We start from the raw sequence: 17,993 nt of genomic DNA on the forward strand, positions 1-17,993 counted from the left end.
ATCTAATTAGGAATCATCAAGAAAGAGCTCTCTAAAAATTTCCCCACACACATATTTTTCAAGTTAATTTAAATTTCATTCTAAAATTTACCTTAAATATTAAGACATCTTGTTTAAAGGCTGGGAGTATGTATGGATCGACCTGCCAACACCCATGTCCAGTGGAGAAGCAATTACAGAAATCAGACCTTCGACCTTCTGCATGCCATAATGATCCTAGGTTCATGCTCCTGGAGGGATAAAGAAAAGGAAAGCCTTCAAAGGAGGGGATGGGATACAGAGTTCTGGTGGTGGGAATGTCTGGAATTGTTCCCCTCTTATCCTATGGTCTTGTTGATAATTTTTATTTTATAAATAAATATTAAAAAATGGAAAGTTTCCAATGGAAGGAATGGGATATGGAACTCTGGTGGTGGAAACTAAATGGAATTACACTCCTGTTATCTTACAAGTTTGTTAGTTATTAAATAACTAATAAAATATATATTTTAAAATAAAAAAGACATCTTGTTTAGAAGAAAGTACCTCACTGAGATAAGTAGTAGGCTCGATTTCTTCAGTAAAGAAAAAACTATGAAAATGTTTCATAGTTTTGCTATGGACACTTGGATAAAAAGAAAGATAAGGGCTGGGGAGATAGCATGGTTATGCAAAAGACTCTCATGCTTGAGGCTCTAAGATCCCAGGTTTCAATCCCTAGCCCCACAAAAAGCCAAAGCTGAGGGGTGCTCTGGTCTTTAGCTTGGTGTCTTCATATTCTCTCTCTCTCATTCTTTCTCTCTCTCTCATTCTCTCTCTCTCTGTCTCTCTCTCTCTCTCTCAATAAAATAAAGATAAAAAATGAAAATGTGTATATTGCAGCTGGTAGAACAGTTGTTACTATGGTTAGAGGGGAGGGAAGACACTGCCACTTGAGTACAATGGTTACAAAAGACAAATAGCAAACAGTTTCATATTGCTTCTTCTGCTGTCTCTCTCTCCCTCTTGCCTTCCCCTTCTCTTTTCCTGCTCTTTTCACTTTCTTAACATTATGATCCACTGAAGACTCGGCCTTCTCATTGTTTCATTCAAATGGCGTATTGAGGACCAAACAGATTTCTCTACTTGAACTGAATTTGATGTTTTGCATCTTAAGAGATGCAGCATCATTTTCCAAAATAAGAGCTGACAATATTCAATTATGGGGTTCAACTGTAGATGCCAAAAAAAAAAAACAAAAAAACTGCAAGGTGCTGGAAGGAAGTTTTATAGTGTCTAGTGGAAAAACTCTTAAGTGGAATTCTTTCTTAGAGGATCAATTTTTAGAAATAAATTCAGGTTTATGGAAGAATCATCAAACACAAAGGCATGATTCCTTAGGGCAAAGTGTCTGAGTTCAACACATTTTTACAATCCACTTCTACTCCAACTGTTTGATCATTTTATTAAGTTTGAAGGAGTTGAACCTTTCTCTTCTGATGAGTTTTGCACTATCTAGTAAACAAATGCTGTTTATAAAAACTATAAACAATTTAACTAATTATGTAAGATTGCCACTTAAAATTATAGCCTAGAATCAGCATTTTCAGAAAGAATTAAGTAAAGGTGAGAGAATCATATTATAGATTCTTAGCAGAAAGCAGGTTTTAAAAAGTTGTCTTGACAGTCCAGTTATAAAACATGATATAAATACATTTTAATAACATATCAGATTCCACAGTGAAAGAACTTAATTATATGTAACAGTATATAATACTTTAAGATAGTATTTAAAATAAAACATGTAGGTTTTATTTTTAATTTGTTATATTTTTATTTGTGCTGTTTTTATTTTTGTTGTTGTTGGTGGTGGTGGTGATGGGGGAGGCATTGATGCTTAAATATGTTGGATTCCACTACTTCTGGGCTCACTGTTCATTCCTTTTGATTCAGATAGAGTGAAGAGACAGAGACAGAGAAAGAGATACTGTCACACCATTCTACTATCTATGAAGGTTGCCCTGGTGCCATTCACAGGGGGCCTGGGCTCAAACTTGGGTGTTTTTTTTTTTTTAGTCTTTATTTATAAAACAGAAACACTGATAAAAACCATAGTATAATAGTGGTACAACTCCACACAGTTTCTACCACTGGAACTCTGTATCTCACCTCCTCCCTTGATCACTTTCCTATTCTTTAACCCTCTGGGGGTATGGACCCAGGGTCATTATGGGGTGCAGAAGGTAGAAGGTCTGGCTTCTGTAATTGCTTCCCTGCTGAACATGGGCATTGACAGGTTGATCCATACTCCTAGCTTGTTTCTTTCCCTGATGGGGTGGGGCTCTGGGGAAGTGGGACTCCAGGACACATAGTGGGGTCATCTGTCATCATGAACCTAAAGACTGGAATAGCTCAGATGAAGAATTGGGGGCATCTCTTTTTGTAGATAGTTAGTAGGCCTATTTTAGTTATATTCCAAAGGGCCCATGACTATACTAGTTTGTTTGTTTGTTTGTTTACACCTAGTGAAGCATGTTCTGTTTCCCAGCCTAGTCTACACTGCTTTCTTGTTTGTTTGTTGTTGTTGTTTTTTGTCGCCACCAAAACTTCACTGCTCTAGGCAGACCTTTTTCAAATGAAAAGATAGAAACAGAGTGAGTGCACTACCCAAATGAGCTAGCTATCTTCCCTTCCCTGTGTTACAGCTTCAAGTTTTCTAAATGTGAAGAATTTGATTTCACACTGAAATTAAGTATTGATATCAATGAGTCTTTTTTTTAAATAAAGGACCTGAAGTTCCCAAATGTCTTTTTGAATGTCATTTTGTGAATGTTCTTAATTTTACAATTCTGTGTTGTCCAGGGTTTTTAAAACAGTTTAAGCTGAAAACTTTTTGCAAAGTAGAAGTCAACAGTTTGATATCTGAATTGTGTTATTAAGTTATTTTTTTAAAAAAATTGTTAGTATTTTCTCTAATGGAATGGCATGAAATTCTTAGGGAAATAATATTGGCTGTCTTTCTCAGTAATGCAGATCGGCATGGACTTCCCCTTCATTGTATGGTGTGACTGCAAACAGGAAACCCAAAATGTATTTTTCTAAACCAATCTGAAGTCTTTTTTCTTTTTCAAGAGCTAGTACATATTTTGCATGTATAGCTCTCAGCTGTTTGTTTGTTGCTTTTTGTACAGGATATTGTAGTGACTTCCTACAATTTTAACTCATCTGAAAAATAGACTTATTCCAAAAGCCTTAATGGCAAAAGATAAAACCCAAAGTCACCAACACATTCATAACAATAATTTTAAATTATTTGTGCTTTTTTTTTTTACAAAGAAATTCTATTTGTCCCTACAAATAAATGTCTTTACAAATAAGAGACAGCACATTACAAGCCAAATAGACCTCCAGATAAAGATCGCAGAATAAATGTCTAGTTAATTGAAGATATAATAATGTCCATCTTTCCTAATTTATTTGGAAACATTCTCCAGTATCCAGGAAACATATATCTATAAAACATTAAACACGATAGTGCACTTTTAGCCAAGAAATTACATAAGTAAATTTGTATGACTTGTGAGTAATCTCATGTGCTTTTGTTTGTAAATTTAAAAAAAAGTTACGTACATTGTTGGGATGTATTTATAGTATGTTTTTTATTGTTAAATTATGCTTTTAGAGCTGTAGGAACATTTGAGAACAATAATCAGTGCTGTGGAAGGTATTGTTAGCGGAGTCCTTTCTATTGAATTTTCAAGATGCTGTAAAATGAGATTATGTGAGTAGCACCTCTGGACACTTTTTCCCATCATTGTGTTGGTATCAATCGCTGACTTCCACCATTTCTCCCTGGATTAAATAGAAACCCTGTTTCCCATTGCCTTGATTGGATGGTTTATTATAATGCATGACAGAACTGATAACCTTGCAGAGATTAAGCATTGTGGGAAGCTAACGGAAACCAACAGCTTCAGTGTCTCCACCACAGACCTGAGAAGGTCCCAGTATACTTTCACTTCTTACTCTGACAAAGAATTTGTCCTCCTTAGCAAGCCAGGCCCAGCCTATCCCTGAGAGACAGCAATGTCTTCTTTAGCTGCTATCAGAGCTGGGCAGCTGTTCCACGGGCAGGGGTAACCTGTGCCATATGTTTGAAGGGAGAGCCTGCCTGGCTGCCTAGTGCAGCGCCTGATCACTAAGTGTGCTCAGACAGATTGCAAGCACACGCTGGGCTGGATCCCTTTGCAGTTGGCAGGGTGAGACCTGGCTGGGAATTGAAGGCTGTCTGAAGAAAGGGTGTCTATTCCTTATTCTGCCCTGGAGTCATCTGTAACAATGGAAAAACTCTTCTCATATTTGCTTCTCAGTTCCCCCCTGCTTCACACATGTACCAGAATATGAAATCTAATACTCAATCCTTGACTCTCCTGTAGAACCTGTGGAGATCAGATGTGAAAGTCTTACTTAATCAGATATTTTCAGGCTGGTAGACCAGTTCCCCAGTCTGGTTGTAGGGATATATAACTCTATAGTTACTTGTTGATTTTTTGAAGATTTTGACATATAAGAAATATATACACATATTGTGGTGTGTGTGTGTGTGTGTGTGTGTAAAAGTTTCGTTTTGAAATATTGTACAAAAATGTGGACAATAGGGGTCTTTGGACAAAGCATTATCCCATTCTTCACACTTCACATTTCTTTCTAAAATAGCTGGGAAATTGAGAAGAACTTCAAAGGCCCAGACTCCGTTATTTCTACTCTACTGAGATTTCTCCTTTTGTCTCCCTGACAAGGGCCTTGCCCTCTCTCAATATTTCTCCCAACTTCTTCCCAACAGAGACGTTGGCTTCTTCCAATCAATCCTGTGGTACACATTTTCAAGAGGACAGATGAGGATTCAAAGGAATGGATGCTGAAAAGTAAGCCAAGAGGCAACAGAGATCATAAATAAATAAATAAATAAACAAATAAATAAGGGAAGCAATGATGTGAAGAGTCTGGGTTGGGATAGAATCAGCCTAATCTGCCAGGAAGTAGTATCTTCATGGAAATCACTTATGATGCTGCAATATCAGTACAACAGTGAAGAATCTCACTAAGACTTTTGAGGAAAAACATGGAAGGAAGAAGTGGAGGCAGGCAGGTGTAATTAACAAACTTACATTATTTTAAAAATTTATTTATTTTTAATATTTTATTTATTTATTTATTTTACTTTGTTGATTTTATTTGATAGAACAGAAAGAAATTGAGAGGGAGTGAACATAGGGAGAGAGAGACATAGAGACACCTATAGGCCTATTCCACAGCTTGTGAAGCTTCCCCCTTAAAGGTGGGGACCGTGGACTTGAATCTGAGTCCTTGCGCACAGTGATATATGCACTTAATCAGTTGCACCACCACCCTGCCTCCTACATTACTTTTTTAAATAGAATAAAGATTTTGTATCTAGAAGCATGTCAGAAACAGAGTTCCCCCCCCTTACATACTTCTTTCTTTAGTGACACATTTTGCTATATTTTAATCTGTATAAAAGTCATGGTCACACAATCATAAGTAGAAATAAGTTAATTATGTGTCCTCTCCACTCCTCTCCTCTCTCTTCTGACTTAGAATCTTTCTCTCTACCTGGCCTCCAGGAATTGGTTTAACAATTCTTTCTCCTCTCTAAAAAAAAAAAAAGCATGTGTTGCACTGCAGAAGTATCAGTCAACACAATGAAAAAACTATAAACCCATTCATGATTTAATGTCATTTAAACCTTGTAAGTATATTTTTATTTTATCTGTTGATTTTTGTCTTAAACAAGTCAGTTTTTCTTAGGATATTTTCCTCTAAAAAATTATTTATGCTAAAGGAAAAAAAGTTCACATGCAGAAAATTTCTGAAAAAAAAAACTAAACTATCTGAAAAGTTATAATTGATAATATCAGCCTTATACTATTCTGAGCTTGTCAAAACATATAAAGTGCTTTATTTAATTATGGGCCCTTTATTTCAAATAACTGAAAAATTATTAATTATTTGGGTGAATATGAAAACATGGGGAAGAGATCTGAAAAATCAAATCATGTTAGGAACTACTAAAGTTCCTAACATGATTTGAAGGAGGGGAAAGAAAGAACCAGACATCACTCTGGCACATGTGCTTCTGAGGATCCAACTCGGGACCTCATGCTTGAGAATCCAAAGCTTTATCACTGCACCACCTCCAGACCAGATGATAGATATCTCCATCCTCATTGAAATATGTGAGGCAGACTTTAAATTGTTGCACTGACAAAACACAACTCTAGCAGTGTTTTAAAAATAGATTATTTAAAGAAAAAACATAGTAGTCATAAACTTGAAGAATTCAACTACTGACAGTATAGTTTTTAAGGAATCTAATAAGCAACAAATTCCTCCTTATCCAGCTTCATTCTCTTAGGGAACACAGTGTCTTCTTTCTTACTTTAAATTCACTACATTATTCTCTTTAGAATATATTGACACTTGGAATTTCCAGTTCCTATAATTCCATAATTTTTAACTGCATGCGACTTCAACTTGTCACAACAACTATCTCTAGATTCTAGTACTATCTTTACATGCCCTATGACTGTGGGATACAACAACATTTCTGTCATTTCTAACTTATTCAGATTCTTCCAACAGGGTTGTTAGAAGACTGTATTATGTTGGTTCCTACTAAGTTCTGTTTCCTATACCTGCCCCAACTTGTTCAAAGTGGGTTGGTTCTACCAGTTGGTTCTATCAATATGGTTAGTTCTTTTAGAAGGGGATGTGGGAGAGGTTGTCTCTAGAACATGAACTGAGCTTCATCATGCTGGTAGTGGAACAGAGATTTAACAGTCACATTCCAGCACTTTTGCAGGCCTGCATATATTGTTTGTTTTGTTTGTTTTTTGTTTTTGCCAGAATACTGATTTGCTCTTGAAAATGGTAGTTCTGAGACTGAACCTGGGAACTCAGGCATGAGTTAGTGTTGCCTAAACCATTGTGCTATTTCCCTCTGAGACTTTCAGTCTCTCTGACTTCACCGTCTACCTTTGCTTCTTGCTCTCAGAGCTCTAGCTACAGTATGGAAATATACAAAGTTCTCTGCCACCCTTCAAGACCTTTGAACTTTCTGCTTCCTTTACCAGTAATACTTGATTCTGTTATGCTTAGGCCAGATAATTCAACTCATTTTGCCATTTCAAATTAAGTATTGTGTCTTCAGGGAGGTCACCTTTTCTGAATGCTTGCTGCTATCACTCATTATTTTTTGCAACATCCGATTCAGTTGAATGTATTAGTTGAATCCTTTCCTTCAAGAGTTTAAACTCAGTGAGAAAACTACGGATGTCTTCAAGGTAAAGGTAGCAATGCGAGGAGACAAAAGTGTTTGACAATGGTGCAGGAGATGGTTTCATTGTGAATGCAGACCTAACATGAGATAGTCTGAAGGTGCCAAAGTCAAACTTTTTATATTGTCAGAGCTGATGTAAGCTCCACACTTCTTATGCCCTGTCAACATGGAGAAAGCAAGGTACTTTGAGGAAACTTTTGAAATGAAGAATATACTTATTACTTTACTTTTAATTAATTTATTACTGTTGTCATTGTTATGATTATTACTTCACCATCACTAAGATTCCACTGCCAGGATGAATTTTTTTTAATTTCTTTATTGGGGAATTAATGTTTTACATTTGACAGTAAATACAATAGTTTGTACATGCATAACATTTCCCAGTTTTCCATATAACAATACAACCCCCACTAGGTCCTCTGTCATTCTTTTTGACCTGTATTCTCCCCCTGCACCCACCCCAGAGTCTTTTACTTTGGTACAATACGCCAATTCCAGTTCAGGTTCTACTTGTGTTTTCTCTTCTGATGTTGTTTTTCAACTTCTCCCTGACAGTGAGATCAGCCAGGAAGATTTTTTTCAGATATCTAGGTAGACAGACAGTCAGACAGACAGTGATAGGTGGGTAGGTAGGCAGGTAGGTAGGTAGGTAGATACCAAAGCACAGAAATTTCCACCAGTACATTGAGGCTGAGCTCAAACTGGGGTTACATACATGGCAAAGCAGTCACCTTCTCAGATTTTACTCACTTAATATTATGTTTTTTTAATTATTAGATTCTCTCCCTATTTTTAAATTTTATTTAATTTATGTATTTGATTGTATAAAGAGAAATTGAGAGGGGTTGGGGAGATAGGGAGAGAGAAAGAGAGACACCTACAGCCCAGCTTCACCACTAATGAAGCTTTTTCCCCCTGCAGGTAGAGACTGGGGGCTTGAACCCGGCTCCTAACACATTGTCTTGTGTGGGCTCAATTGGTTGCTTCACTATCCTGCCCTATGTTCGATTACTTCTCCACTAGAAACAACAAAAGATATGGATTATGTTTAGTCTAACTAAACATTGGTATAAAATTATGTTCTGCAAGCAGAAAAAAAAAAGGTTCTTGTGTTTTCAGGAAATGTATGGTTCATGAAATTTACACATGTTAGGAACTGTTCTAGAAATTTTAGAGAAAGGTTAAAGAAAAATAAAAAACGATCCATAGCAATCTCTGCCCTCATGGAGTTTATATTCTAAAAATTATAACAATATAATCCACCAAAAATGAGCTAAAAGGACCCTTGCCCGTCCTAAGGCTTATGGCTTGATATCCCCCAAACCTCCCCCCACACACCTGGAAAACGATTGGAAGTCATTTGCATGGTTACATAGAACAAACTTGCCTGACCACACATAGCGAGAAGCCTTTGAAAGGAAGCCAGAATGACACTGAGGGCGAGGAGGGTTCGTAGGCAAGATGGGGATTCTCCACCTCTGCATTGACTACAGATTGTCTTTGCCCAACACAAAGAGCTATAAATCATTTTCTTAATGGGTGAACAGATGGGCCAGATGTGCCTGGCTTTGTCTCGATTCCAACATGGCTAATTAAATACACACAAAACAGAGGGGAGAAATATAAAAGCACTAATGTGTTCACCCAGATTTGTACAAATTTCGTAAAACCTTAAATATTTCTGAAGTTGACCTATAGCACAATATCTTTCTCCCCTGCCCGTTACCCTCTAAGGAATCTCCTAGAATCTTCAAGGAGCCATGCAGATGCAGTCTTAGATGACAGCTGAGCACCTCTGTATACCTCCACAGGTTAAGTATTGTCTGAACTCTTACAGCAAAAATTACAATACAACAGAAAAAGACAAAGGCACACACTAAACAACTCCACCAAAGATTCAACTTGCAAAGATCAAGCTAATTTTAGTGAACATACCTCTCTTTGTTTCCTCTACTGTGTAACATTCAAACCAAGGAATAAAGGTAAAATGAGGTGACAAAGATTTTGGAGAGCATTTCCCACAGCAGTCTGGTCTTGGGGGCAGGGGTAGTAGGGGGGGATATGTGAGAATCTAGATGCCAGGAGGTTAAAAGAAACCATGTGAAATGGGGTGCTAGGATATCCCTTTGAGTCCCTTTCGTTTTAATTCCAAGGGATTCTATGTTGCAGCTAGTCAAACAATAGACTCTTTGGGAGCAAAGTTCACAACACAATAGGTGCTCCAAAATGGATGACAATGAGAAAGGAAGTGGGGCCACTTAGAAAATAGAATGTTACCTTTTGTCATAAAATCTAAGCCAAATTTAACTCAGAAAAGATCATTCAGAACATAATAGGGGTCTGAGATCTCTCTCATGGGTTAAACTAGAAGCCACAAACATGCCCTTAGGACATCTGATAACACTGAGAAGTGCTCATTCATTCATTCATTCATTTCATGGCCATTGTACATCAGACATAGTTTTAGATGGTGATCATTAAGAATGGAATAAATCAAACCCTGATCTCACAAAGTCAAGTCAGGTGGAAACTATATACTTGATAGATTAATACATGTCCAATACGACACCAGGTGATGACTAACGCTATGAAAGAAATTGCAGCAGTGTAAGGACGTTAGAGTATTGGGATATGGTATCTGCAGTGAGCTTGGCAGATATGACTTGTCTTTTTTTTAATATTTTATTTATTTATTAATGAGATGGATAGGAAGAGAGAGAGAGAGAGAAAGAACCAGACATCACTCTGGTACATGTGCTGCGGGAGTTCGAACTTGGGACCTCATAGCTTGAGAGTCCAACACTTTATCCACTGTGTCACCTCCTGGACCACTGACTTGTCTGTTAATGTGACATTAATGGTAGAGAGAAGGGGTTCAAATCACAAGGGTAAAATGGACCAAAATAGGCTACCATGCTTGTGTGGACAAGAGTAGTGGAAAGTGGTGAAAAGTAGTCGTCAAAGTATGGAGAAAAAGGAAACTACATTGGCATTTATTTACCTATCTACTTACATATCCAAACTCAATGATAGAACTTCAGTGCTAGATCAATGAAGAGTTTTATCATAAAACACCCTTGACCTCTGAATTGTATCAGTTACACAGTTATGATGTTTTTCACTTGCAGTGAACTTGGCTGAAATGGTCTTCAGTGACCCTTGCCTCCTGATATCCATGTCTTTATTCATTTCCCTTCCACACCGAATCAGGGTGACATGTGAATCTGTCAGAATATTGCTGAAGTGATGGGGTGTGACATCTGAAGCTAGGTTATTAATGCACTGAAGCTTTCTCTTTGGACTCTCATTTCATTTTGTGGGAGAAGTCGACAGTCAAGTCATGAAGAAATTTAAACAACTATGTAGAAAGACAGCAAAGCAATTAGTAATAATGTCCCAGCCTTGTTGAAATAAATAGTGCAAATCATTTGCATGAACACAGACCCGCATGCAGTTATAAGTATCACGATAAGCCCTGAGTTGTGTCAAAGTCCACCCAGTTAAGCCATTCCTGAATTCTAGGCTACCCCCCCAAAAAAAAGACAATGAGGGGCCGGGTGGTGGTGCACCTGCTTGAGCACATGTATTACAATACGCAAGGATGCGTGTTCGAGCCCCCTGTCCCCACCTGCAGGGGGAAAGCTTTACTAGTGGTGAAGCAGGGCTGCAGATGTCTCTCTGTCTCTCTCCCTCTCTATCAGCCCCCTTCCTCTTGATTTCTGGCTGTCTCTATCCAATAAAGATAATAATAAATAAAAATAAATAACTTAAAAAAAGACAATGGAAGATAACAGTTTTATTATTTGTAAGCCCATTAAATTGGGGGAGTGATGTTACTCTGTAGATATTGAAAGATACTGATGTAAGGTAATATACTGAAAGGTATGTATATCAAATATTTGAGAATTGCTGGGACAATAATTTAAGGAACTATCAAATTGTACCTTTACTGGCATGAGCAATATATGCAGTGGAGAAAGGAAATAGAATGTTGAGGTTATTCATCACTTAAGGACTAAATGTAAAATTAAAAAAAATCAATGGGTCACCTTGGCAACACAGAAAGAGATTCTCAGTTGCTGGAGCCAGAAGTCACAGGGTAAGGAACAGATCCAGAATTTAATTATAAGGGCGACAAACAAAGTTCCCAAAGAGATTCAGTTTTCAGTCTTGACAGATCTGTAATGTCAAGGCTGGGACCCTTGGCAGGAAGTAGTGATATAATGAGATTTAGGATGTAGTTATTAGCACTGATGCATTAAAATACATTGAATTCTCATCTTCTTCTTAACCCTACTCTTTCTATTCCATATAATACTTAACCCTTGTTTGAATGAGGGTATTTCTACCTTGCATCTAACAAGGGTTATGCTATTTAAACTTTGTCTGAATGTGATGCCTCTACCTTGCAAGAGAACCCACCCTCCCTTGGGATCTATCTTTTATTATTATTATTATTATTATTATTATTATTATTTATTTAAGAAAGGAGACATTAACAAAATCATAGGATGGGGGTGATACAACTCCACACAATTTCCGCCACCCAATCTCCATATCCTATCCCCTCCCCAATAACTTTCACATTCTCTATCCCTCTGGGAGCATGGACCCAGGGTTGTTGTGGGTTGCAGAAGGTAGAAGGTCTGGCTTCTGTAACTGCTTCCCCACATGGGCATTGACTGGCTGATCCACACTCAAAGTCTGCCTCTCTCTTTCCCTTGTAGGGTGAGTCTCTGGGGAAGCGGAGCTCCAGGACTCATTGGTGGGGTCTTCAGTTCAGGGAAGCCTGGCCGGCATCCTGATGGCATCTGGAATCTGGTGGCTGAGAAGAGAGTTAACATATAAAGCTAAACAAATTGTTGAAGAATCATGGACCCAAAGCTTGGAATAGTGGAGATGAAGTATTGGGGGGTACTCACTGCAAACTCTAGGGTACTACTGCTTTCAGGTATATATTTGCCTTAGTTTATGGATACGTGTGAACATATGCTCTATCTCCTGGAACCTAGTCTATATTTAGGTTTTGGGACTTTCCTAGGAAGTGAACCACCTGGGATGGAATTAGAGAATGCTATGAAAGGAAAGATCTCACCCGAGTGATGAAGCTGAAGGGTTGTCATTCCACGCCTGAAGTCTCTGGACACAGTCTGAGGTGAAACATGCAGGGGTGGCACTCGTTGTGTTGATAGGTTGAGATCAGTGGATGCAATATTATTTGATAAGAATTGGGAGAAGCATATGGGAAAGTGGGCCCTACCCTAGGGTCCCAGGACTGGGGGAAGTTTAGGCTCTATATTGGAAATGTGAGGTTCCTGCTGTCTTAGGATTCAAGAAGACAATGGATAGTTATTTTTATCATCACATTTGATAATTGGGTTAACTTTGAAAAGTCCCTTTAGACATACAATCAATTTTTCCCCTCTCATATTAATTAAATAGTGATTTATATGACTACAATTTAATAGGTGTGTACATAAACACCATTCCCATCACCCAAAGATTGTGTCCCATCCCACCCACTCACCCCCCCACCCCCACCCCTGCCGGCCCAGGAAGCCGCATGTCCACCCCCCCTCACCACAGGGTTTTTACTTTGGTGCCCTAATTTCAATTTAGTCAGATCCTGCTTTTAGTTTCACTTTCTGATCTTATTTCTCAACTTCTGTTGATGAGTGGGATCATCCCATACCCATCTTTATCTTTCTGACTTAGCTCACTTAACATAATTCCTTCTAGCTCTGACCAAGATGGGTCAGAGAAGTTGAGTTCATTGTTCTTAGTAGCTGCGTAGTATTCCATTGTGTATATATACCACAGCTTTCTCAGCCACTCATCTGTTGTTGGACACCTGGGTTGCTTCCAGATTTTAGCTATTATGAATCGTGCTGCTATGAACATAGGAGTACTCACGTCTTTTGGGTTGGGTGTTATGGAGTCCTTAGGGTATTTCCCCAGGGAGAGGAATTATTGTGTCATAAGGAAGGTCCATGTCTAGCCTTGTGAGAGTTCTCCAGACTGCTCTCCACAGAGGCTGTACCAATTTACATTCCCACCAGCAGTGCAAAACGGTTCCTTTTAAGACAAAAACTGGAGTTGAGATTCACTATAACTTAGCCAAGAAATGGGTGGAGTCCATTAAGGTGGAAGGAGGCACAGTGGGGACTAACCAACATATACCCACATGATTCATGATAGTGAGTATAGGACTAGGTCCTGAGGTTATCATCTTAAGGACAGTGAAATACAAAGCTGCATAAGGAAGAGTTTGTTAATATGAAGACACTATTATTATTCAGGGTTTAGCACCCTGGCAAAGAACATTGTAGGATGGAGATAATACATAAGCAGGTTCTTGAAAATGTGCAGATATTGATGGTCCATGCTAAGTGAGGTACATGTCAGACTATTATGGAAGATGAGAAAGGAACAATAAGGGGGCTGGGCAGTGGCACATTTGGTTAAATGCACATAGTACTAAGCTTAAGGACTTGTGCAAAGACCCAGGTTCGAGCCCCTGCTCCCCACCTGCGGGGGAGGGGGGGACACTTCACAAGGAGCGAATCAGGTGTACAGGTGCCTCTCTCTCTCTCTCTCTCTCCTTCTCTATCTCCCCTTCCTCTCTCAATTTCTCTCTGTCCTATCCAATAAAATGGAAAAATGAAAAAATGGCTGCAAGGAACAGTGGATTCATACTCTCCATACTGAGCCCCAGGGATAACCCTAGTGGCAAAATAAAAAATAAAAAACTGAGAAAATCAGCAGGTCATGTGTACTAACAAGGTGAGCTATTTTGCCAGCCCAAATTAATATCTATTTATTTAACCACCAGGGTTATCTCTGTGGCTCAATGTCTGCATGACAATTCTATCAGTTCTGGTAGACTTTTTTTTTTTCATTTTCTTTGGTGAAAGGGAGACAGAGCAAAGGAGAGATAACTGAAGCACTGCTCTATAACTCCTAATGTTTACTCCCTGCAGGTAGGAAATGTGGGCTTGAACCTGGGACCTCATACACGGTAAGGTGTGTGCTCTACCAGGTACACCACCCACCTAGCCCCCAAATTAACTTATATTCTAAGTCTATATTTCTCATTATCTTCTTCTTCTTTTTAATTCGAGGGTCTGAACCAGCACCATTTGATACAAGTATTCAGAGGATATTCACAGTGTAGTCACCCTTATGGTATCCTGCACAACTTCACACTGGACTAAGAAACAGTCTACAAGAAAGGAAGGATGGCTTTGGGCTCATATCACATTCTAGCTGGCCTGACAGAGTGTTGAAAGAATAATTAAGAGGTCAGCTCCTTGAGGCAGTAGTAGGCAGTGTCTTTAAAGCCTGGGATAGCTGAGTCTAAATTCCAACAGGAGAAAATAGGAATGGCACTACCTCCAGGTCTCCCAGTGATTTGGGGGGGGATTTTGTGCTTCCCAGACACGAAGGTTTAGAGGCCTTGATTCCCAGAGGGAAGTGCTTTCACCAGGGACGATTATATTTAACTTTAATTTTCAGCTGTTGCCTGCTCACTTCATACTTGTCAAGTCGAGAGACAAGTAGCAAAGAAATCAATTACTCTGCTACAAGGGTAATTAGTCCTGCTCATCAGGGGGAGGGAAGCACTGTCACACACAGGAAGCAGGGAAGAATGCTCCGTGCTCATGAGATGTACGCAGTGTCTCTTGATATTTCAGTGTCATTCTTATAATAAAGAAATGGGGCAGTCACATACTGAGAAAGGCAAGAGACCAAGGTTGTATCTTTGCCAGGGATGAGGAAAAGCAAAGAGTGAAGGAAACAGTGCAAGGCAGTAGCAGAGGAATTTAAAATGTTTCATGGAAGACTGAGGAGAAGGTACAAATGGTAAACCATTAGACTTCCATGCCTGGGATGATGAAATAGCTCACTGGATAGTGTGCTGCTTTGTAGTATTCATCACCCAGGTTTGATCCTGATCCCCAGTGCATTGAAGGAAGCTTTGGAGCTGTGATCTCTTTCACTCCATATGGAAAGGAAAGGAAAGGAAGGAAGGAAGGAAGGAAGGAAGGAAGGAAGGAAGGAAGGAAGGAAGGAAGGAAGGGAGAAAAGGAAGGGAAGGGGAAGGGAAGGGAAGGAAATGGAAGGAAAATGGATTTTTTTCTATTTTTTTTTATTGGGGAATTAATGTTTTACATTCAACAGTAAGTACAATGGTTTGTACATGCATAACATTCCCCAGTTTCCCATATAACATTACAACCCCCACTAGGTCCTCTGACTTCTTCTTGGACCTATATTTTCCCCATCAACCCACCCCAGAGTCTTACTTTGGTGTGATATGCCAATTCCATTTCAGGTTCTACTTGTGTTTTCTTTTCTGATCTTGTTTTCAACTTCGGCCTGAGAGTGAGATCATCCCATATTCACCCTTCTGTTTCTGACTTATTTCACATCCAAAAGGTCGAGAAACACATGAAAAAATGCTCCAAGTCTCTGATTATGAGAGAAATGCAAATAAAGACAACAATGAGATACCACTTCACTCCTGTGAGAATGTCATACATCAGAAAAGGTAACAGCAGCAAATGCTGGAGAGGTTTTGGGGTCAAAGGAACCCTCCTACACTGCTAGTGGGAATATAAATTGGTCCAACCTCTGTGGAGAACAGTCTGGAGAACTCTCAGAAGGCTAGAAGTGGACCTACCCTATGATCCTGCAGTTCCTCTCCTGGGGATATATCCTAAGGAGCTCAACATATCCATCCAAAAAGATCTGTGTACACATATGTTCTTGGCAGCACAATTTGCAATAGCCAAAACCTGGAAGCAACCCAGGTGTCCAACAACAAATGAGTGGCTGAGGAAAACGGATTTTTATGCCTGATACTCAGAGATCCCAAATTTAATCCTTGGCAGGCCATAAACCAAAGCTGAGTAGTGCTCTGTTCAAAGAAATGGCAGTAGTATTTGCAGTGGTTTTTGTAACAACAACAAAAACATGTTTTATAGAAATGGAAAATGATATATATCACTTGTAGAGTTAAGAGGAACTACAGAAGTAGCAGCTGTAGGTGATTCTACTAATATTCTTCTTTCAGTTTCCCCCAGGAAAATAAGTTCATCAGAATCATGCAGGAGGGGTCAGGTGGTGGTGCACCTGGTTAAGTGTTACAGAATCATGAAGAAACTCCTCACCAGAAGTGGATTCAAGCAGTGCTGAGGACCTGGGTGTGTCATGCGTACTTCCCAATGTCAGTGCTATCATTCAGCCTTGCAGTACTGGAAGTTGCCAGTAGATAAGAGACTCTCCTCACTGAAGATCATGCTCGCTGCTTAAGAGCAGCTCTTCACTAAATGGCTACTACAATTTGGGACAATGCTAAAGGTCATCTCGGCTCCTCAACTCCTCACAAAGTTGACTAAGAACTCTGCCCCTGAATCACTCATGAACTTTCCCTACTCCCCATCCCCACCAGCCACCTCCCTTACTCTCAAAGGTATTGACTCCACAAATACTATCATATCAACTGCCTGCATACAGTCCTCATTTAGAAGACCTTTCTCTCAGGCTGGGAAAATACCATAATGGTTATGCAAAAGACAGCAGCAGGTTAAGTGCACATGGCACAAAGCGCAAGGGCCATGGATAAGGATCCTGGGTCGATCCCCCAGCTCCCCATCTGCCAGTGAAGCAGGTCTGCAGGTGTCTATTTTTCTCTCCTCCTCTCTCCATTTCTCTCTGTCCTATACAATGGCAATAGCCATAACAACAATAACAACTACAACAAGGGCAACAAAATGGGAAAAATGGCCTCCAGGAGCAGTGGATTCATAATGCAGGCAATGAGCCCCAGACAACCCTGAAGGCAATAAATAAATAAATAAATAAATAAATAAATAAGACTTCCATGTCTGAGGCACCAAAGATCTCAAGTTCAATACCCAGTACCACCATAAGCCAGAGTGGAACAGTGTTCTGATTAAAATATATAAGTGAAGGGGGCCATGTAGTGGTACATCCCATTAAGTACACATATTACCAAGCACAAGGACCTGGGCTCTAGTCCCCATTTCCCACCTGTAAGGGGGATGCTTCAGGAACTGTAAAGCTGGTCTGCAGCTGTCTCTCTTTCTCTACTCCTCTCTACTATCCTCTCCTTTCTCAAGTTCTCTCTGTCCTATCTAATAAAAATTAGAAAGAGAAAACAAAAACAAACAAAAAAATTGATAAACAGACCACTGACCACTGGGAGCAGTGAATTCGTAATGCCAGCACCAAGCCCTATAAACAACCCTGGTGGGGTAAAAAAAGAAAAGAAGATTAAAAAGGTCATTCTCAGAGATCCTAACTTACACCATAGGGTTAGCTATTATTTTTATATTACAGTTAGCCCTTATCTTAGGCACTTAGCATATACTGATTTAATTTTCTTTCCACAATCATAAGCTGTGAGGCTAGCAATGAAGGAAACCCAACACAGCTGATGAAATTCAAGGCTCAGACAAGAGAAACAACTTATCCAATATCACATAGTCCTAACTGGTGGAGCCATGATTCCAACCAGATCAGCAAACTTTTCAAACCTGTGTGCAATCTTGGGAGGGTTGAGAATTGTTTCAGAGGAAATACTGTGGGCAAAAATAGATATAGATAGATAGACAGACATAAAGAGAAGTATAGAAGGATAGATGAT

This window comes from Erinaceus europaeus, chromosome 14, assembly GCF_950295315.1.
Source record: "Erinaceus europaeus chromosome 14, mEriEur2.1, whole genome shotgun sequence".
NCBI lineage: Eukaryota > Metazoa > Chordata > Mammalia > Eulipotyphla > Erinaceidae > Erinaceus > Erinaceus europaeus.